Source organism: Esox lucius, chromosome 14 (genome assembly GCF_011004845.1).
Source record: "Esox lucius isolate fEsoLuc1 chromosome 14, fEsoLuc1.pri, whole genome shotgun sequence".
NCBI lineage: Eukaryota > Metazoa > Chordata > Actinopteri > Esociformes > Esocidae > Esox > Esox lucius.
Window position 1 is genome coordinate 12,361,248 of NC_047582.1, and position 24,886 is coordinate 12,386,133.

Genomic DNA, 24,886 nt, shown 5'->3' on the forward strand with positions numbered 1-24,886 from the left:
ATGAAAAATTACACTCAATCAATTTACACTATCTTTGCCTATCTTTATAAAATATTATAAAGAAAGTATAAAGTTTAGAACATATGACGTTTGATTTATACATAAATGTTTTGGCAGAAATAAATCCCCAAACCTATTTATCAACATGCATTCAAATGTATTCATTATATATGGTGCTGCTTTGAATTAATCAAGTTCAAATACCAGCATTGAGGTAATGAAATAACTGTTATTTAGGTGTTTGACATGATTAGGTCTGCTCCACGTGGCACCGCGGCTCCCCTTCCTCCCCGGCGCTCCACCTCGCCAGTGTACTAACCACCGGCCGGAAAGTGATGGCAGCAGCGCATCCTGAGGACACACCTCTTTCCTATCACTGATTAGTTGTATTTATATTCTGTTGTTCACCCACCGCACCTCATGGATTATTGTTTGTCTGTTTGTGAACGTGCTGGTGTGCTTCTGAAAATGTATCTAAAGAAAAGAACATATAAACAGAAAATATATGAATCATTTGTTTTGTTTCTTTGTTCCTTCTTGCTTCTCTTTTACGCACTCGTTATACTTGCCCCATCACAGACACATAAGAAATCAGTACAGCAATATACAAACATATTAACCATTACGAACCGTATATCATTTTAAATAGGAGTGATGCAAGTAAACAAAGCGTGCTAGAAAATACTTAAAATTACAAGATTATTAGTGTTTTGTTTAAGTATAAGAGGAATGCCAACAACACATAAAATAGGACAGGCAATGACAATGAGGACCTTTACAAACAACTGAAAGAAGTTTGAATTCAAAACTGAGCTGTTGACTAATCAAATTGTCAGGATCATCATGATCACATCACTGAGGAGAGAAAATGGTGGACAGGCAGAAGTGATTAGCCAACATAACCGAATCCTTGGATAACGTGATGATCAGAGTCGGGGGAGGTTGTGGGGGCTTTCCTCCATCCCACATCTGTACATTTCTGATGAAATCCCAATGAAACCATCTAACTGCCCCAGAAGTCGAGGATGTAATTCCTGCTTCTGCCTGTCCCAGATTCATTCCTTCCCTGTCTCCTGTTTCAAACTTCAAAAAGTAAAGAATGGAAAAAAGGCAGTATTCCCTCTTCTAAATAGGCTTTAACTATCAATCAGTCTAAGGCTATTAACCATTTGCATTTAACCTATTTAATCTATGAAAGCCACCTCCTGTGTTTTTATGCTGTCTATTAATTGCACTGAAACCCCAAAGAGTGTTCTCATAACACTTAACCAACGTTCAACAACACATTCTGTGTGTGTAACACTTATTATACATTGGGGTTTACATTCAAACACCCTCCAAACACCAGATACTAGGTTGAGTAAAATTATTTTCATGATTTAATTAGACTATCGTGGTGTTTTAAGTTTCTCTGTTTGTGCACAGTACAGTGGACCGGTTTTACCATTGGGATAACCAATACATTTGAAGTGGAGTAATCAGTAATGAACATGGTCCTTCCCTACAGTATAGCTATGACTGGGCTGCAAAGCCCTAATAAAACCAGACAACAAGAGGATGGAGCTTTCTCTGCTGCTTCCTCCATACACACGTTAATATGAAGCTTATAAATGCTCTATACATTTGTGAATGCTAATGGCATGTTTGCTCCCATCGTTGGCTCTGTTTATCACATCCCTGTGACTCCAGTTCCAGCCTCATGTTGAGCATTAGTAAACAACAGCCTATGCCAGGTCAATTTCTCTGCTGCATGAATTAATGATGCCTTCATAAATTAGGCATGCTTCCTCATCTGCCTATGAAGTTGTTATTAAGTTGTTTTAAAGTAGAACTCACTCTGGTCACTTATAAAATCTACACGTCCTTCATTTATACTTTAATTTAATTTGCATGGACACCAGTGACTGGATATATCCAATAGAAAAATACCCTCAATACCTTCAAAAGTAACCAAAACAAGCTGCAAGCTGATCTGTGCACCTGTTGTGTGCACCTGCTGTGTACACTAAACCTATTGTTTCTTAAGTATAATTTGTATAATTTGGATGTCAATTGTCTATTGTCTTGTTTGTGGTATTTGTTTCCCTTATATATGTTGTTCTCTGTTTTGTCACTGGTTAAACGTTGGTTAAACTATATTCTAATACAAAAGCCTGCTTGTATGCATGCTCTTTCTGACATAGATTACATGCAGCATACATGTCAGCTACGGTTACATGCACCTCTTTATATACATATTATAAAGAAACATGTCGGGCTGCAGGCATTTATCAGCAGACAATCACAGTCGCAATCATCGAAATGCAGGAATTCATGCTGTTGATATTTCAATGTTCAGACCTTTAGTTATTGTATCATATCATCAGTTTCTATTTGCTGGTATTAGACTTATTATGAGCTAAGGGCCATAAATGTACTTCACACAAACCAAAGCTTTGTTTTTGGTGTTTACTGTGCCTGAGAAAAGTGTCATATTTTTTTTGCAAATGCCTGAAAATACACAGAGGACAGATGGGAGGTAATCTAAATGTTACATAAAGAATTTACAGATTTTGAATCCACTTGTATATCAACTTAAGTATTCCCCTTTGTATCACAAAGACATTTTATGAACAATCTATCGACAGCATCTACAGAACTTGACCTGTCTCCCACACACTTCCAATTATATAGAGCCTGTGATTGAGCAAGGCAAGCCACTGTGGGTGTTTAAAGCATATGGGGAGAGTTAACTGGAATGTCTTTTTGATTCAGACTTTCTGAGGTGCCTGAACACACTGTATTTGTAGTGTTATTCATTTCACTTTTAGAAAGCTTTCCCAGTCTATTTGAAGAAATCTTCAGGAAGACGTTATATTTCACAAAGGTATATTTGGGTGTAGCAATACTATCATTACTTTTACTTTTACGGCAGACATGAACTGTAAGCAAAGAATCCAATGAAATAGACATTCATTTTCAAGTGTAAAAATCTCAGTGTTGAGGTATAAGGCGTTGGATTGCCTCGATCCTAGTGAAGATTCTATTGTGTGGTTACCAATAATAGGATGTAAACTACCAATAGTAGGATTTAAACTACCAATAGTAGGATTTAAACTACCAATAGTAGGATTTAAACTGACAGCATTTTTCTGGGATAATGTCTTCAAGTGGTCTTAAACTGCTAGTTTTGATGCATAATATTTGCATGGGTTCGAATCTGTGCTGCTACTCTTTCAGCAAAACTCTCTATCCTTACTTACAATATTGCACACATTTCTTTTTAAACAGACACCACCGGCAGTAAGTCAATCTGTTTTTGAATCACTGGTGTACTTGTGATTTCAATGTGTTGAATTATTTCCAATACTTCTCTGTGTGATAAAGATGTGGGAGGGGTGTCATTATAATGTTTCCCATGTTGCAGTTTCATTTTAGGAATTAGTTTGTTTTAGGTTCATCCCACGATTGCAATACTTCAACATGATGAACAGCATATTTATTTAGTTCATCATTAAATAAAACGTTTTTATTTGCTCAAATTGTCCCTACAAAGGATTTTCCATTTAGAAAGCAGTGCATGGATTTACAGGTGTCGTATACTCATGTGAGATTCAAAGCATTAATGCACATACATATGTAACACACACACACACACACAAACACACACACACACACACACAAATACACACACACAGGCTCCTATACTGCTAAGGCTTAAGGCTACATGAGTGAGCTCACAATTTGTGATTAGGATGTTGACCAGACCATGTGCAATATTAAAAATTTGGCCCGTAGGCCAATTATGATCTTCAAGTTTTGGCTGGATTCCTGAACATAATATCCAATGGTCAACAGCAAGTCAAGGCACTGTTGACCAAGCTTCTGACTGCACCAAGGTTCAACCATTAATCTGAGGGTACACTTAATATGCTAACAGAGGGCACATGCCCCCTCTGATTTATACCTTCAGACAATTTACAAATGTTAAATAATTGCAAAACCTCAAATTCTAGATTTCTTTTTGAATTATTTATAAGAAGACATTCCAGCCATTTTAAAGGGGCCACACTGACTGGCCCAGGCAAATAACACCTCCCACGAACAAGCTAGAAGAAATGTCCCCTAATCAATCAGCATATTACAAGAAACATTGATTTATGTACCACTCCTTGGATGAAGAGACAGATCCATCTCAGAATCAATGGGTTGAATTGTTATAAATAAAAAACATGTACAATTAGGCATGATTATTATGGCTCAGGACCGCAGGGTAGCTGTTCAAAAATATTCCTACTTGCTGAATTGGGGCAAAGCCTCCCTCCAGTTCAACCCCATGCCAATGTCACTGTATTATGCAACATAACATTGGGAATATTCCAAAAATGTAACTAATCCATTTCCGTTAAAATAAAGTAGTCACAGCTAGAATTGGGATAATTGGGATAATATTAAGAAATATGATTGTCCTATTTTGTCTAAAGTAATAATGAGACACTAGGGTTAAATGGAGGGGCATTCAGTTATGGCATTATAAACATATCTTTTTAGTGTTAGGCTAGCTGCATTTGTAAGCAAAAATATCAACAAAATCAAGTCCTCTTCACTCGCTCAGTAGGTTTACTTGACTAAGATGTGATGAACAATGGAGAGCATTACAAGATTGAAATCCATTTGACAGACTTCCTCCACAGTGCCTTCGGAAAGTATACTCCTACACTTTCAAACACAGTTCGTTGTGTTGTAGACATAATTTCGAATTGCTGAAATAAACGGATCATGTTCCAGACTCACTCATGAAGTAATGTGTAACAATCCCTTTCTACAAACCTGTTTTCAAACAAGTTGGGGCGATACATAAAATGCAGAAAAATAATTCAATGCATTAATACATTCATTCCTATACTTAATTGAAAATAGTATGAAGACAACATATCAAATGTTGAAGCTGTCATCAAACCCATTTTGAGTTTGATGACAGCAACACGTTTCAAAAAAGTTGGGACAGGGGCCTGTTTACCACCTCTTCTTTCAACAATACTCTGTATGCGTTTGGGAACTAAGGAGATCGATTGCTATAGTTAGGAAAGTGAAATGTTTTCCCATTGTTGATTGATATAGGATTTCAGCTGCTCAACAGTTCAGTTTTTGTTGAAGATTTTGTTCCATAATGCACCAAATATTTTCAGTGGGTGCAGGTCTGGACTACAGGTAGGCCAGTTTAGCACCCAGACTCTTTTACTACAGAACCATGCTAGTGTACTGTAAAATGTGCAGATTGTGGTTTGGCATTGTCTTGCTGAAATAAGCAAGGCCTTCCCTGAAAAAGACATAATCTGAATGGCAGCGTACAGTATATTGCTCCAAAACCTGTAAACAGCTCCTGAAAATATGAAGAGACCACTGCACCTTTTTCTTTCCTTTTCAAAAAAGTTGAAAAGGAAAGTTTTGAGTGAGGAACAGAAGCATTCAATTTGCAGTGGTCTCTTAATTTTAACCCTTCTGTTCCTCACTCAAATCCTTCCTTTTCGACTTTTTTGGAGAGGAATGTATATTTTTTTTGGAGAGGAATGTATAATTTTTTCCAGAGCTGTGTATTTTTCAGCATTAATGGTGCCTTCGCAGATGTGTGAAACCCATGCCATGTGCACTAATGCACCCCCATACCATCATGGATGCTGGCTTTTCAACTGTGTGCTGATAACAAGCCGGATGGTCCCTCTCCTTTTTATCTGCAGCGTCCATGGTTCCAAAAATAATTTCTAATTGTGACTTGTCAGACCACAAGACAGTTTTCCACTTTACCTCAGTCCATCTTAAATTAGCTCAGGCACAGAGAAGTTTCTGGATCTTTTTTATACATTGGGGAGAACAATTAGTTGATACACTGCCGATTTTGCAGGTTTTCCTACTTACAAAGCATGTAGAGGTCTGTAGTTTTTATCATAGGTACACTTCAACTTATGTCACGCAATTTTATTGCGTGACATAAGTATTTGATCACCTACCAACCGGCTTCTTTAAGAAGACCTCATGTTCTCCACTCATTACCTGTATTAACTGCACCTGTTTGAACTCGTTACCTGTATAAAAGACACCTGTCATCACACTCAATCAAACAGACACCAACCTCTCCATAATGGCCAAGACCAGAGAGCTGTGTAAGGACATCACGGATACAATCGTAGATCTGCACAAGGCTGGGATGGGCTACAGGACAATGGGCAAGCAGCTTGGTGAGAAGGCAACAATTGTTGACGCAATTATTAGAAAATGGAAGAAGTTCAAGATGACGGTCAATCTCCCTCAGTCTGGGGCTCCATGCAAGATCTCACCTTGTCGGGCATCAATGATCAGGTGAGGTGAGGGATCAGCTCAGAACTACACGGCAGGACCTGGTCAATGACCTGAAGAGAGCTGGGACCACAGTATTGTGGTCATGGATTAAAATCCAGCTCAAGCCAGTGCATGTCCAGGCCCATCTGAAGTTTGCCAATGACCATCTGGATGATCCAGAGGAGGAATGGGAGAAGGTAATGTGGTCTGCTGAGACAAAAATAGAGCTTTTTGGTCTAAACTCCACTCGCTGTGTTTGGAGGAAGAAGAAGGATGAGTACAAACCTGGTCAAGAACTTCAGGAAACATATGATCTCTGCAACTGCAAACAAAGGTTTCTGTACCAAATATTAATTTCTGCTTTTCTGATGTATAAAATACTTATGTCATGCAATAGAATGCGAATTATCTCATCTTCATCCGCTTATCCGGTATCGGGTCGCGGGGACAGCAGCTCCAGCAGGGGACCCCAAACTTCCCTTTCCCAAGCAACATTTGCAATCTCTGACTGGGGGATCCCCAGGTGTTCCCAGGCCAGTGTCGAAATATAATCTCTCCACCTAGTCCTGGGCCTACCCCGAGGTCTCCTCCCAGCTGGACGTGTCTGGAACACCTCCCTAGGGAGACGTCCTGGGGGCATCATTACCAGATGCCCGAACCACCTCAACTGGCTCCTTTCGATGCAAAGGAGCAGTGGCTGTAATCCGAGTTCTTCACGGATAGCTGAGCTTCTCACCATACCCCTAAGGGTGAGAAAAATGGGATTTTCTGGATTTTTGTTTTAGATTTTTAGACAACTTTGTTGTTTTTTCAAGAAAAAATTAAAGTATCATTTTCAACTGATATTTTGTCTTTGTACTATTTTCTATTGAGTACAGGGTTTAAAATGATTTGTCATTTCATTTTTCTTTCTTTACATTTTACAGTGTCCCAACATTTTGGGAAACTGAATTATTAATGTATTGAATTTCCCCCCAGTGGATAATAAAAAGAAACAGATTCATCAGCAGTAGATCTTCTATATTACCCTTTAATAATCAATCTTCTGCTCTGTGATTCATTTTTTGTACCCTTATTTTTCAAGCTAAGTGGACACTGGGCCCTAGGATCCATTAGGGCCAAATGCACTGCTCAGGAACACAAACAGATGTGGCAACTATTGATTTGTAATAAAAGGTATAGGGTTATGACTGAAAAAAATATTCTAAAATCGCAGGGTTAGGAACGAAATATAAGGTTCATATCACTGGTGCAGTGGCAATGAGTGAATCATTGTCTACAAAGAAAAAACATAGCCACACTTACCACATTTTACAGTAGTGCATCAAAATAACTTACCTTTGCCCTGACACAAACGTATGCTGTAGTTCTAAATAGTCAGTGACATAGAAAATTGCCACTCAACATGGTTTAATAATAATATGTAAGTGTTCAAAAGCAGTTCTACTATAACAACAAAACCTTTATATAAAGTTCAGCTATTTCTCAACACTGACATAGAAGTGACATATGGCACATTTCTCACAGTACATTGACTTTGTCAAGGTGCTTTGTCTATACCTGTGGACCAACCTTTTCTACATTCTGATAAATTTATTCGGGATGGTGTTCTCAGAGAGGAAAAGCTTGAATCTTTCCAACAGATTGTCTGTATATTGAAATAGACTTTTAATACACCTCTTCCAAATTTGATTTATTTGTCCCTTTTTATGTAAACCACTAAGAAAACACACTGTGGCAATGGCTCACAACATAAAGCAGGCTAACAGGCATTAACGCATTCAGTTACTGTGTGATTGAATGACAACATGGGTAAAACAAGTGGACAAAGTGACTTTAAGTGTGAAATGAATGTCCATTCTAGAAGCGCCAATTTCAGTATCTCAGATGAGCTTGCAGGGCTTTTCACTCTGCAAAAAAAAAAGAAATCCAGTTAGGGGTATTTCTGTGTGCATAAACAGCTCATTAGTGAGAGAGTTTCGAAGGAGAATGACAAGAATTGTGCAAGCTAACAGGCAGGCCACAAACGAGGCAAATTAGAACATACTACAACATCAGTGTGCAGAATGGCATCCGAGAACGCACAACTCACCAGCCTGTGTTGGGCTACTTCATCAGACCACCACACCCCCCATCCGTTAAAAAGAAGAGTGGAAAAACAAGTTCAGTAGTAGCCTGCATAGTCCCAAGACGTCAATCGGATACAGTACAGTGTCGTAGAGAGGAGATGGAACGGGCTATTCACAGCATCAATGCACTGTCATCTACTCTGCAGCAGCTGAGTGATGTTTTCGCGTCAGCAGCTTGGAACAACAGGGTCTGACGCAGTTCAAGTCAACTGTTTATCCTGACCCCTATTCACATACAATAGGGACCATTGTAGAAGGTGGTTTGTCTGTTATAGCAGCCTATATGCCACATAAAAGCAATTATTGTAGGCCACCCATTCAACTCTGCAAAATATTCCATATAAATCCGCAAAAACATTGAGGCAACTCCACACTGCATAAAACAATTGCATAATTGCTTTTAAGTTAGTACAAGTGAGTATGGTTCTACAGTAGAAACTACAGTAAAGTGAACTACAGGAAAAATGTGATTTGAATAATGACCCTATGATCCCAGTCATTTGGATGTTTTCATTTCATTTGGATCAGTTGTGGGCAGTGGTGTCGGACCGGGGGAAAGTGGTACTAAGTATATAGGACCCTAATGTGACCCTAACTTTGTGCTATACCCCTGTATGTGGGCCCGCTCTCAAAACATGACTATGCACTGAAAGGCATAGTAGCAGACTGTATTTTTGCTTTTGATGCTGATGTTGTAGATAATCATTCTCCCAAGCCATCCTAAATAAATACAGTGCTTCTATTGCTTCTTTTCACACTGAATGGTTTTCCGATTTTCATACAAAATGTAATATAAAATTCATTTTAACATTTTATTTTTTGAAAGAAAAGAGTTATCCAATCCAACAGGAACTGGCCCTGAGAAAAAGTGATTTTTCATAGAGGAAATCAGGGAAGGGATTAATACTTCTTCACAGCACTGTGTTCAAGTGTATGCTCCCAGCAGGACCAGATAATCAGGGAAACTTAACAATGTTCAGTTCTCTTAGATATTATCAACATTAATTTGTGAACAAAATCATTAACCAAAAATCAGGGCAGAACATGTTTATTAGCATGAGTATGAAAAATGTTGCTATAGATGTTATAGTGTTCTCAACGAGAACATAGTCAATACAGATGTTTAGGTAAGAAAACCAAGGAGGTGGTTAAGACACTGACTATGAGCCAGAGAGATGTCATCAGACCTCAACCACAGAGCAAATATGTGTGTGTTTGTCTGTGTTTGTGTGTGTGGCCCACACCTTACACCCCACTGAGATGTGTCCTCTTTGTCCTACAACAGGATTGTTGTCAAATTACCTCCTCTGTGTAACCTTCTGGCTTAAAGATATGCTACCCTCTCTTTGGCCTTCTCTCTATCCAGCCCCTGTAGGTTTCAGTTAGTACGCTTACACATTGCTAAGCTTACATTGGTTACATTTCATAGCTATAATATAACAGTTCCAAGCTATTCTTTGACCAGGAATAAGTCAACATAGTGTAAATATTTGTAATTTCATTTTTTAAATGTATTAAAAAGGAAAAATAAAAATATACCTTTTGTATGGCGTTTTGATCAGTTCCGCTTATAATTACAGAATCCAAATTTGACAAGGACTGTTTCAAAACATCAAGAGGTATAATGTCATTTGGACATTTTCAAGCCATACAAGGTACTAGGGATGTAGTTTTATTGCTGAGATTGTTTCTGTATGTGTACTCATTAAATTGTGGGGTTAAAAATGTAAACCATGCTTTTTTTATTTAATTTTGGATTCAATAATGATAAATAGCTAGATTAGATATTACTAAACATCCAATTAACCAATTATATGGTATACTACAGCTGAATGGTCAGTGGGGGGTGTTGTCATTGGTCAGTTGGGGGGGTGTCATTTGAGCAGGAGTGTGATTTGGTTAGAAAAATAGTGTGTTTAGGAGGGTGTGTGGTCAAGAGATCTCCATGGCTGCTGAAGGACTGAAGATCAGTTTCTGTGATTTCACCAATAATCTGCTCTGAATAACTGCAGTTTGTTTTTACTTTAATTCTAGTCAATTAAAAGGTTATCCCATAAATCCGCATACATGGTAATTGCTGTGTTATCAGAAAAAAATGCATTATAGCCCATTGATTATAATACAATGTTGATTGGGTAACACTGTCATGTCACAGAATGTTGGTTTGAATGAATGTCCACAAACATAATAAATATATTTAAATCTGTCCTGTCTTTGGTTCTCTTGTTAATTGATTGTGGAGGCGGATTGAGATCCCCCCTTATGATTTCAATGACAGAATGCTGAAGAAGTCACCTCGCACCACCAGACTGAAAATACGTTGATGCCACCTCACTCTGTCTTCTCTAATCTAAGTGTGAGGTGCCTACCCTCTAAACTAATTTATGTTATCTATGTCAAATCTTGTCATCCTAAATTTGGTGTAATATAGGGCTGCCCCTTGAAAACTGGAGTCTGACCTTGCTAATGTGACAGATCCTGCCGTTGTTTTGCAAACACGCTATGGTGATATCTGGAGATGACGCCGTTCACCCCTTGGTTAAATCTAAACACAGTATCTGTGGAGCTCTCTCTGTGAAATGCAGACCAGTGATGTGGAAACAAGCGCCTGTCGTATTAACATTCCACAGGGCAGAAGTCAAGGCTCGGCTTGGTGCAAATACATATTGAACTGGTCAGAGTAGCTTGTGCGGATGCAAATCTTTGCAGGAGACATGGAATAATGCTATTCTAAACCATAAGAAGACCAAAAAAACATTGAGTAGTGAGTCTCCTGTAAACCATTGTCTGGAAAAGAGCCTCTGTGAAACCACTGTCTTTATCCAAACCATATTAGCCAGGTCATTTTAGTAATGAGGAGGTAATACACCTCCAAATATGTCGAGTTTCTGCCAGTAGTGTCTGACTGTCTCACTAGTGGCTGCGCCTGGGAGAGTCTTCAGAGAACAGTAACATTTCATCCCATCTGTAATTGATACTCATCTAATTCCTCTTCCAATTCCAGGCGGTTAGACATGCTAAAATCTGTGCAATCCCTTCAGCTCACTCTGTAAAGCCTTCTCCTGCTTTGGCAAATTGATGTTTTTCCCGGAGGGCCACGATGCACATTAATCTGCTTAATCCAAATGTAATTGCTGCATGGTTCCTTCTCTCCCCAGCACGAATCTGACGGGTGTTCTGCGTCATGTTCATCCTCACACAAGGCAGCGTTTCCTTGTCTATCCTGCTGCAGCTGAGAAATGAGCCTCCTTGTCATCTTTACAACACAACGGCTGCTCTGCCAAACATTCAAGGGCATCGCATTAGGCTTGTGCACATATGTAAAAAAGGGTATGTAATTTTTTTTTTTCAATGTTTATAAGGGAGCTGAATGTTCGACCAGATGAAATGAATCAAATAAAAAGTGTAGAAGGCAAAGAAGAAAGACAACGTTTTCTGTTATGTTAAGACTGACGAAGTTTTAAATTCTGTATTTCTCTTCCTGTTTCAGGAATCTCCCAGAATTATTAATGCCTGGAGTTAGATTGACAGCACACAAACCTGTTTTGCTGACTATCGATAATGCAACGTGAAAGTGCAAAGTTTACTTTTGATAAAGTGGTGCTGAAGGAAGACTGTTTTCATGTATTGTCTTCTTTAAGGAGGTTGCCTTGCAATCGATTGCAGGTCAGCCATTGATGGATGGCATAATGTTTTCTCATTTTTATTTCTTGTAGGTATACACCAAAGCTGTAGGTTCACACAACATTTGGTAAAGCTGCTAAATTGGCCTGTTTTGCTTCCAATTAGTGTTTATATTAAACTTTTTCTAAGTACACTGTACATAAAAAAAACATCCCAAAACATTTACCATCAAACAATGCTCTCCTTGTTCTATTTTACTCTAAATCAGAGAAGATATTTTCTTTGGAAAATAAAACAGTAAAAAAAGTCAACAAAAAGAACAAGCAATAGGAAAATGCCGTGCCAGTACTGGAACTACCCTACAGAATAAGTAATATGTGATCATAATGTTTAAGGCTGTAAAATGTCCTGTCTTGGTCATTGCAGCAGAGCTAGATATCTCCATGTTCGCAAAACAGCCACAGGAGCTCATTCAAAGTTAATTCATCAACTATTGATCCATTGTCACCTCCATGAGAGGTTGCCTGAGCGGAGCTCAGGGTTCAGGTTTACCATGGCAGCCTCAACGGGCATGAACAACTTCTGGAGCTTACCTGAATGTGTGTGGGGGAAGTTAAGGTGGTGTCTTTTGAACTCTTATTTCAACCACCGCCTTCCCTGCCAGTTTCTCTGTCTAGCTCCAGGTTAAATACTATAATAATTATGCCAATAGCAACATTAATTTGTATTTGAATAACTCACTGAAATGTTGCTGAAAGCAAGTGGTCAAAGCAGAAACACATGCTTGAGTCATGACTGCAGTGCAACACAGAAAGGAGACATATCACTCACCAAAACCATCTGTTACAGAAAAGAATAAAGTTGTTACCTAGCATTGGGACAAGAATACAGTCCAGGAGATTGTTTTGGATGTGCTTTAAAATACGGTTAAAGCATTAAAGTGTTGTTACATTGTATTGTTCAGTTTTAAATTCAGTATACATGTAATGCACTTCTAGGCAGAGTTGCAAAGAAAAAGCCATACCTCAGTATGGCCAATAAAAATAAAAGATTAAGATGGGCAAAAGAACACAGACACTGAGCAGAAGAAGATTGGGGAAAAGTGTTATGGACCCTGTGGACGGCACTTGATTGGAGCCAGTTTCCTCCTAGAACAGGACCCATAACACAGCTCCACACTATGCGATTACTATTCAGGGAAGAAGCAGTCAGCTGGTATTCAGTCTATATAATGGAGTGGCCAGCACAGTCACCAGATCTCAACCCTATTGAGCTGTTGAGCAGCTTGACTGGGTGGTACGTAAGAAATGCCAATCAAGCCAATCCAACTTGTGGGAGGTGCTTCCGGAAGCATTGGTTGAAATCACACTCAACAAGCAACTAGAATGCCAAAACAACTAGAATGCCAAAGATCTGCATGGCTCTAATTGCTGCAAATGGAGGGTTCTTTGACAAAAGCAAAGTTTGAAGGACAAAATTATTATTTCAGTAAAAAATGATGTTTCTAACTTTGTCAATTTCTATATTTCCTATTACTTTTGCTATATTTCCTATTCAAACTCATTTCATGTATGTTTTCATGGAAAACAAGGACGTGAATTGTAGTGTATCTGTGGTTATGGCAATTAAATGCTACCTATCCTTTAAACTCTACTCTCCATCCTGTACAAAATCAGAATCAATCAGGATGTGTTACAAAGAACTGACATCTCAAAGGAACCTGCTGGTTCAGCTAGATGTGGCCCCCACATCTTGCAGAAAAAAGGGAAGGTTTTAGAAGTAATGGCAAAATATCAGCCACTCGGGACCTGCTCAAACTATTATTGACAATACTTTGTTACAAACTAAACATGAGGCAAACAGTTTGAATAAATGTTTAATATGACAAATGTGGATGCATAGAGGTGCAAATGCCTTACAAGGTAATCCAAATGATTTGGTGTCCAAAAATGACCAGAAATTGTCAAAAACTGTGAAAAAACATGAAGCTAATACTCATGATCATATAAACCGGTAATGAGCAAAATAACACATTTATCAAGCATCCATACAACTTTCTGGACAATTTCGGTTGGAAAAGAAATACATTTCCAATGCATTCCTGTATCTTCACTGAACGCCTGTCTTCAACTTAATGATTTAAGTTGTTTGAAAAATTACCACTTGTAAATTGCTTTGTTTGGAGCCAAACAAGACAATACTGAGCAATTCTCCACTCCATTCCATTGCAATTAGGCTGAGTCATCACACCAAATGGGTCATAAAATATAGCTGGAAGGGCATTACTGCCTTAATGGTTGCCAAAATAAATAATTGAACAGGTAATTATCTGAGGAGGCTACTGTCCCCTGCCAGACATTTGAACTGCTCCACCAGACCACAGCTACTTCTGACACACAAAAACTGTTATTTGTAAATACATATATACAGCACCAGTACACACCTACTCATTCAAGGGTATTTCTTAATTTCTACTAGTTTCCAAATTACAGAATAATAGTGAAGACATTAAAACTATGAAATGACACATATGGAATCATGTAGCAAACAGAAGTGTTAAACAAATCAAAATACATTTATATTTTACATCTTTAAAGTACTCACCCGTTGCCCTGATGCACACTCTTCGCATTTTCTATACCCACTTCATGAAATAGTCACCTGGAATGCATTTTCAACAGTCTTGAAGTTGATTCCCACATATGCTGAGCACTGCTTTTGCTTCACTCATCCCTAACTCAACTGGTTTTAAGTGTGATTATTGTGGAGGCCAGGTCATCTGATTGTGGAGGCCAGGTCATCACTATCCCACATTGTCCTGTTGAAAAACTAAAGGCTGTCCCACTATTCATAGACCAGATGAGATTGCGTATCAATGCAGTATGTTGGCTTAGTGAGCCTTGAGTAAGTAAATCACAGACAGAATCACCAGCAAAGCACCCCAACACTGTTACACCTCCTCTTCCATGCTTCATGTTAGGAGCAACACGTGAAGATCTTTGTTTTATCCACTCTGCGTTTCACAAGGACACGGTGGTTGGAACCTAAAAATTTGGAGTCATCAGACCGAAGGACAGAATTCCACTGGTCTAATGTCCATTTCTTGTGTGTCTTGGCCCAAGCAAGTCTCTTCTAATTATTGGAGTCCTTTAGGAGTACTTTCTTTGTAGTAATTCTACCACAAAGTCCTGATTCACAATGTTTCCTCTGAATATTTGATGTTGAAGTGTGTCTGTTCCTTGAACTCTGTGACATGTTTATTTTGGCTGCAGTCTGAGGTGCAGTTAATTGCCGATTAACTGAGGCTGGTAACTTTAATTAACCTATCCTCTGCAGCAGAGGTCACGTTGGGTCTTCCTTTCATGTGAGAGCCAGTTTCATCCTAGCTCTTTATAGTTTTTACAAATGCACTTCAAGAAACTTTCAATGTTCTTGAAATTTTCCAGACAGATTGACCTTCATATCTTAAAGTAATAATGGTATTTTCTCTTTGACTGTAGAAATAGTTAAAAAAAATAATACCCTTGAATAAGTAGGTGTGTCAAAACTTTTGACTGGAACGGTATATAGATAAATAAACTGTACCAGTGTTTAGGAACTGCAGCTTATACACAGATTTTGAAAACATTTTCAATCACAGTGATTAATACACAAGTTTAAAACTGTTTCCACAGGCTATGTTTTTCACAGTTAATTCCTTGACGAAGTAGAGGTCTCAGAAACTCATGTAGCAAATATGATACAATTGGCTTTACACAATTTTACATTTTAATACATTTTGGTAGTGCCATATGACAAGATTTTTTAAATTAATTTAAGTACAAGTAATAATTCACCAGGCAAATGTGGTTTATATGAACGGTTAATACACGGGTTTGTACAGTATACACACAAAGCTATAAAAGTAATGGTGTGGTTTATACATGGTGTGGGTTATAAACGGGGAATTACGGTATAGTGTATATAATTTAGATAAGAAATACCTTACTCTATTCTAAGTTCTGGGGTAATTCTAGCTCACCTTACCCTGAATCCCTTTGCTGAGCAATCAATCCCAGATGAAGCAGAGATCAATCTAGCACCATTAACCTGGGACAACTATTTCCAAGAATATCTCAGTATCAGCATCCACTTCATACAATCTGGATTAATTAAAGTATCACATTTTCCAACTGTGCTCTGGCATAGTGCAGATATTGTAGGTAAAATGGTCTTCTTTATCAGGATCATGAAGGGGACTGAAATGAGAGACATTCATATCTGCCTGGACTGTGTTTATTTTTCCACAAGCACCAAAGTTCATTTCTTTACATGTGGATTCATGAACAACGCTGTTTCCATAAAAACTGGGAAGCTATTAATGTCTGTACCGCTGGCAACAAAAGTGATTACACCCCCAAGTGAAAATGTCCAAATTGGGCTCAATTTGCCATTTTCCCTCCCCAGTGTCATGTGACTCATTAGTGTTACAAGGTCTCAGGTGTGAATGCTGCCAAGACCTGAAACTGAGCTGCAGCACGGTGGCCAAGACCATACAGCAGTTTAACAGGACAGGTTCCAGAACAGGCCTCGCGATGGTTGGCCAAAGAAGTTGTGTGCACGTGCTCAGCGTCATATCCAGAGGTTGTCTTTTGGAAATAGACGTATGAGTGCTGCCAGCATTGCTGCAGAGGTTGAAGGGGTGGGGGGGTCAGCCGTCAGTGCTCAGACCATACGCCGCACACTGCATCAAATTGGTCTGCAAGTCCGTTGTCCCAGAAGGAAGCCTCTTCTAAAGATTATGCACAAGAAAGCCCGCAAACTGTTTGCTGAAGACAAGCAGACTAAGGACATGGATTACTGGAACCATATCCTGTGGTCTGATGAGACCAAGATAAACTTATTTGGTTTAGATGGTATCAAGAGTGTGTGGCGGCAACCAGGTAAGGAGTACAAAGACAAATGTGTCATGCCTACAGTCAAGCATGGTGGTGGGAGTGTCATCGTCTGGGGCTGCATGAGTGCTGCCGGCCCTGGGGAGCTACAGTTCATTGAGGAAACCATGAATGCCAACATGTACTGTGACATACTGATGCAGAGCATGATCCCCTCCCTTCGAAGACTGGGCCGCAGGGCAGTATTCCAACATGATAATGACCCCAAACACACCTCCAAGATGACCACTTCCTTACTAAAGAAGCTGAGGGTAATGGTAATGGACTTGCCAAGCATGTCTCCAGACCTAAACTTTATTGAGCATCTGCGGGGCATCCTCAAACAGAAGTTCGAGGAGTGCAAGGTCTCTAACATCCACCAGCTCTGTGATGTCGTCATGGAGGAGTGGAAGAGGACTCCAGTGGCAACCTGTGAAGCTCTGGTGAGCTCCATGCCCAAGAGGGTTAAGGCCGTGCTGGAAAATAATGGTGGCCACACAAAATATTGACACTTTGGGCCCAATTTGGACATTTTCATTTAGGGGTGTACTCACTTTGGTTGCCAGCGGTTTAGACATTAATGGCTGTGTGTTGAGTTATTTTGAGGGGATAGCTAATTTACACTGTTATACAAGCTGTACACTCACTACTTTACATTGTAGCAAAGTGTAATTTCTTCAGTGTTGTCACATCAAAAGACAATCAAATATTCACAAAAATATGAGGGGTGTACTCACTTTTGTGAGATACTGTATATGGCCACTTTGAATTTGATGCCAGCAACATGTATAAAAAAAAGTTGGGACAGAGGAATCAAAAGTTGTGTAATGCTAAAAAATTTACCTGGCTGAATATCATACAACTAATTAGGTCAAATGACAACAGGTTAGTAACGTGATTGAGTATTTCTCAATGTAAAACATTTCTCAATGTAAACAAGATCCAGAAATGCTGCTGCACTCTCTGGGCCCAAGCTCATTTAAGATGTACTGAGGTGAAGTGAAAAACTATCCTGTGGTCTGACAAATCAAAATTATAAATCATTTTTTGGAATCATGGATGCTGCATCCTCTGGACTAAAGAGGAGAGGGACCATCCAGCTTGTTATCAGTACACAGTTCAAAAGCATCCATGATGGTATGGGGTGCATTAATGCACATGGGGAGTTGCACCTCTGTGAAAACACCATTAATGCTGAACAATATATACAGGTTTGGAGCAACACATGCCACCATCCAGACAATGTGTTTTTCAGGGAAGGCCTTGCTTATTTCAGCAAGACAATGGCAAACTACATTCTGCACATATTACAACAGCATGGCTCCCTAGTAAAAGTGTCCGTGTGCTTAACTGGCCTACCTGCAGTCCAGACCCATCACCCATTGAAAACATTTGGCGCATTATGAAATGAAAAAAGGAGACCCCGAACTGTTGAGCAGCTTTTGGTAGTGCCATATGACAAGATTTTTTATATTAATTTAAGTACAAGTCATAATTCTCCAGGCAAATGCAGTTTATATATGCGGTTAATACACAGGTTTTTACAGCATACACACAAAGCTATAAAATGAATGGTGTTGTTTATACATGGTGTGGGTTAAAAATGGGGAATTACAGTATACTGTATATAATTTAGATAAGAAATACCATACCTTACTCTATTCTAAGTTCTGGGTTAATTCTAGCTCACCTTACTCTGAATCCCTTTGTTGTGCAATGAATCCCAGATAAAGCAGAGAACAATCTAGCACCATTAACCTGGGACAACTATTTCCAAGAATGGCTCAGTATCAGCATCCACTTCATACAATTTGGATTAATTAAAGTATCACATTCTCCAACTGTGCTCTGGCATAGGGCAGACATTGTAGATAAAATGTTCCTCATTATCAGGATCATGAAGGGGACTGAAATGAGAGACATTAATATCTGCCTGGACTGTGTTTGTTTTTCCACAAGCATCATAGTTAATTTCTTTACATGTGGATTCATGTACAACGCTGTTTCCATAAAAACTGGGAAGCTGCATAAAATGTAAATAAAAACAGAATGCAATGATGTGCAAATCATTTAAACCCTATATTCAATAGAAAATAGTATAATGATAACATATCAAATGTTAAAACTGAGACATGTTATTGTTTCTTGAAAAATATCCACTTTGAATTTGATGTCAGCGACACATATAAGAAAAGTTGGGACAGAGGAATCAAATTTGTGGAATGCTAAAAAAAAATCCTGGCAGAATATCACACAAGTAATTAGGTCAACTGGCAACAGGTTAGTAACATGATTGAGTATTTCTCAATGTAAAACATTTCTCAACGTAAAACTGAAAGAGTTTGAGAATCTCTTCGGTTACAGTAAATAATATCATTAAAAGATTCAGAGAGTCAGTAGAAATCTCTGTATGCAAGGGACAAGGCTGAAAACCAATACTGAATGGTCATGATCTTCGGGCCCTAATTGGGAACAGCATTAAAACAGACTCAATTCTGTAGCGGAAGTTACTGCATGGGCTCAGGAACACTTCCAAAAACCATTGTCTGTGAACACGGTACTTTGCTGCATCCACAACTGTCCCATGCAAAGAAGAAACCAGATATAAACAAGATCCAGAAATGCTGATGCACTCTCCAGGCCTAAGCTCATTTAAGATGGACTGAGGCGAAGTGAAAAACTGTCCTGTGGTCTGACAAATCAAAATTTAAAATAATATTTTGGAATCATGGACACTGCATCCTCTGGACTAAAGAGGAGAGGGACCATCCAGCTTGTTATCAGCACACAGTTGAAAAGCATCCGTGATGGTATGGGGGTGCATTAGTGCACATGGTGAGTTGCACATCTGTGAAAACACTATTAATGCTGAACAATATATATAGGTTTTGGAGCAACACATGCCACTATCCAGACAATGGCGCATTATGAAATGAAAAATATGACAAAGGAGATCCCGAACTGTGGAGCAGCTGAAATCCTACAAAGCAAGAATGGGAATACATTTCACTTTATTGTTATAAGCCAAATTTCTTGAGTCTCGTCAGGAAGTATAGTTGTTTTTGGGCAGTTTTCACTGCCAAGTTCACTTGTCTGGACCAGGTGAGGTTATCCTTGATGAAAACACTGAGAAACTTGAATTTGGAGACTCTTTCCACTTCAGCTCCATCAATGTGTATGGGGGCATGACCCCCCCCCCGTCGCTTCTGGAAGTCCATGATCATCTTTTACAGACGTTGTGAGGGAGGTGGTTGTCCTGGCACCATGTAGCCAGGTTCCTTACCTCCTCTCTGTAAGCAGTCTCATCGTTGTTGGAGATGAGACCCAGGATGGAATGTTGTCCATGAATTTGAGGATGATGTTGGAGCTGTATGTGGCCACGCAGTTGTGCATGAACAGGGATTACAGGAGGGGACCCTGTGGGGCTCCAATACTCAGGTTCAGTGCAGAGGAGGTAAGGTTGCCCATTCTCACCACCTTAGGTAGGCCTGTCAGGAAGTCCAAGATCCAATTGCAGAGGATGTGTTAAGTTCCAGGGTCCTGAGCTTGGGAGCAAGCTTGGCAGGCACAATAGTGTTGAATGCAGAGGTGTAGTCCACAAACAGCATCCTCACGTATGTGTTGCCTTTTTCCAGGTGGGAGAAGGCAGTGTGTGTCGTCAAGGCAATGGCATCATCTGTAGATCTGTTGGGGCGGTATGCAAATTGAAAGGGGTCCAAGGTGTCAGGAAGGGTGGAGCAGATGTGAGCTGCACAAAGCACTTCATGATGGTGGAGGTCTGTCCTACAGGGCGGTAGTCATTCAGGCAGGTGATGGAATGCTTATTCGGTACAGGGATGATGGTGGTCTGTTTGAAGTAGGAGGGGACTACAGACAGGGACAGGGAGAGGTTGAATATGGAGGTGAAAACCTCTGCTAGTTGGTCAGTGCATCCCCTGAGGACACAGCCTGGAATGCCATCTGGCCCAGGTGACTTCCGAATTTTCACTTCTTTACAAACTCTCCTCACAACAGCCGTGGTTAGGGACAGAATATAGTCATCCTGGTCCTCAGCAAGCCTCCCTGAAGGAATTGTGTTGGTTGCCTCAAACCACACATAGAAGGTGTTGAGCTCGTCAGGGAGTAAGGCAGCAGGACGTACATCATTGCTATTTCTCCCTTTGTTTTCTGTGATGTGTCGCAGTCCTCCCCACATGCATCTGGGGTCAGAGCTGTGGTAATTTGACAACTTATTCTCTTTTTCCTTCCCTGATAGCTTTCCAAAGGTAATATCTGGATCTCCTCAAGGCCTCCAGGTCCCCAGAGCTATAGACAGAGGACCGTGTTCTGAGCATAGCATGGACATTACCATTTAACCAGGGCTTTTGGTTGGGGAAAGTCCTGACAGTGACCCTGGGACGACACCGTCAATGCATTTGGATATATATGCTGAGACAGAGTCTGTGTATTCATCAAGGTTCCCATTGGCTGCATCACAGAACACATGCCAATCCATTGCTTCCAAGGCAATAATGGACTCCTCATTCCAGCGTTGAACTGACTGAGAAAACTCTTTTTTTATTTTTTAGAATTTGTCTGTAGGATGGGAAGAGCTAAATAGTGGTGTGGTCTGCTTTCCCAAATGCAGGGCGGGGGAGGGGTTTGTAACCATTCCGTATTTGTGAATAACAAAGGTCAAGAGTCTGATCGCCCCGGGGAGGAAAGTTAATGTGCTGATGGTATTTTGGTAAAAGCCAGCAGGAGTGACACATGAATCTGGCACCGAAGGATCCAGCCATGAATCCACGAACGCTAGCACACTGCAGTTTGCAATATCCCATTGAAAGTTAATCAGTGCGTGTAGTTTGTCCATTTTACTGTCCAGGGATTGAACATTGGCGAGTAGAATGGTCGGTAATGGTGTATTGCAGCATATCGTCCAAGATCTGCATAGGACACCGGCACATTTTCCCCCCTTCTTTCTCTTCCGTCTGCACATTGGTAAATAGATCGGCAGCAGAACAAAATAATTCCAACAGTCGCTCCGGTGAGTAGTGTAAAAGTCTGTGTTCAATGGTAAACAAATATCCAAAAGTGCTTGTCGATCATTTTGTATGAGCATCAGTGCAGCATGAACAAAATAAAAACAATAGTAAGCAAAAAACGAGAGCCATTGTCAGTGCGGCCTTACTCTCTGGCACACCGGAAGTGTTTATCTCAAAGAAACAGGGCTGTGTCATCATCCCAATTAAATACTGATAGTCCCTTAATGATTGTATTATTGAGAATAGTTAAACATAATTCCACTACAATCAGAAAAGACATAGTAAAACTGGACACCCTTGTCATACCCCCCTCATTACTGAAAATATTTTAGAGGTACTAGGATAAAGACTTACACAACTATTGATATCTTTATAAATCATTGCTACATTAGAAATAAAGTTCTCTATGAAACCAAAGACCTGAAAAGTCTGAAAAATAATCTGTTGTTCTATTGTATCAAATGCCTTATAAAAGTCAAGAAATACAATTAGAGGCAGATTTTAGACAAGGTCTAAAATCCGCCTGATATTTGAACTACAAACCCGATTCCAAAAAAGTTGGGACACTGTACAATTGTGAATAAAAACAGAATGCAATGATGTGGAAGTTTCAAAATTCAATATTTTATTCAGAATACAACATAGATGATATATCAAATGTTTAAACTGAGAAAATGTATCACTTTAAGGGAAAAATAAGTTGATTTTATATTTCATGGCATCAACACATCTCAAAAAGTTGGGATAAGGCCATGTTTACCACTGTGTGGCATCCCCTCTCCTTTTTATAACAGACTGCAAACATCTGGGGACTGAGGAGACAAGTTGCTCAAGTTTATGAATAGGAATGTTGTCCCATTCTTGTCTAATACAGGCTTCTAGTTGCTCAACTGTCTTATGTCTTCCTTGTCGCACCTTCCTCTTTATGATGTGCCAAATGTTTTCTATGGGTGAAAGATCTGGACTGCAGTGGTCTGGCATTGTCATGTTGGAAAATGCAAGGTCTTCCCTGAAAGAGACGACGTCTGGATGGGAGCATATGTTGTTCTAGAACTTGGATATAACTGTCAGCATTAATGGTGCCTTTCCAGATGTGTAGGCTGCCCATGTCACACGCACTCATGCAACCCCATACCATCAGAGATGAAGGCTTCTGAACTGAGTGCTGATGACAACTTGGGTTGTCCTTGTCCTCTTTAGTCCGGATGACATGGCGTCCCAGTTTTCCAAAATGAACTTCGTCTGACCATAGAACACTTTTCCACTTTGCCACAGTCCATTTTAAATTATCCTTGGCCGAGATAAAACGCCTGCGCTTCTGGATCCTGTTTAGATACACCTTCTTTTTTTGACCTATAGAGTATTAGCCGGCAACGGCGAATGGCACGGTGGATTGTGTTCACCGACAATGTTTTCTGGAAGTATTCCTGAGCCCATGTTGTGATTTCCATTACAGTATCATTCCTGTATGTGATGCAGTGCCGTCTAAGGGCCCGAAGATCACGGGCATCCAATATGTTTTTCCGGCCTTGACCCTTAAGCACAGAGATTGTTCCAGATTCTCTGAATCTTTGGATGATATTTTGCACTGTAGATGATGTTAACTTCAAACTCTTTGCAATTTATCTCTGAGAAACTCATTTCTGATATTGCTCCACTATTTTTCGCTGCAGCATTGGGGGAATTGGTGATCCACTGCCCATCTTGACTTCTAAGAGACACTGCCACTCTGAGAGGCTCTTTTTATACCCAATCATGTTGCCAATTGACATAATAAGTTGCAAATTGGTCCTCCAGCTGTTCCTTATCTGTACATTAAACTTTTCCGGCCTCTTATTGCTACCTGTCCCAACTTTTTTGGAATGTGTAGCTCTCATTAAATCCAAAATGAGCCAATATTTGGCATGACATTACAAAATGTCTCACTTTCAACATTCGATATTTTATCTATATTCTATTGTGAATTAAATATAAGTTCATGAGATTTGTAAATTATTCCATTCCTTTTTTACTCACAATTTGTACAGTGTCCGAATGTTTTTGGAATCGGGTTTGTAATATGTTGATTGGCCATGAAGCAAGTCTGAGTCTCATATATAATTTTCTTAAGGCAATGTTTCAAATGTGTAGCATAAACCTTGTAATCCACATTTAGAAGGGTTACAGGTCTCCAGTTTTCAACAACTAAATTATTATTTTTTTGGTATTAAGGTAATGAACCCTAGCTTCTCTGTAGTAGTTATTTCTTTTCTCTCTGTACATATTTTAAACAATTCTAATAGCAGGGTTTCAATAATGTCCCAAAAACATTAACTTAGTGTTCTATTTCTAATAGCCATGAATATTGTTATAATTTTCTTTTTAGCCAGTCATTCTAAGGGTCATGATCTTATAATCAGAAAAGGGGGAGTAACAATGTACGATCTCTGAGACATATTGCAAACAAACAGAGGAGATCAACCAAAGGTTAATTCTAGATTGAAGAGATTTGTTAGCGTTACTCCAAGTCCAATCCATCTGGGTAAAATAATTGTATCCATAAATAAATAAAAGTATCCAATAACATCAGCTCGTCACCTATGAACAAAGAAGCCTTGAAATGATGCTGTCGAGATGCTCTTGGTGGCAAGCAGCCCCTTAATATTTAGGTCCCCTCTAAAAAATCAAATATGCTTGTCTATATTTATCCTGGACATTTTTCAGTTTACTAATAGTCCATTAAACAGAGTATGGGCATGTATAATACCATTGGGTCCAAATACATTAAAAGCAATAAAATGGGAGTTGTCCAATTAAAACACAACAACGACACATCTACCCCTCCTCTGAAAAGAAAGAATCCAAAATATTACCTTTAAATCTATCTAAATAATATTGCAAC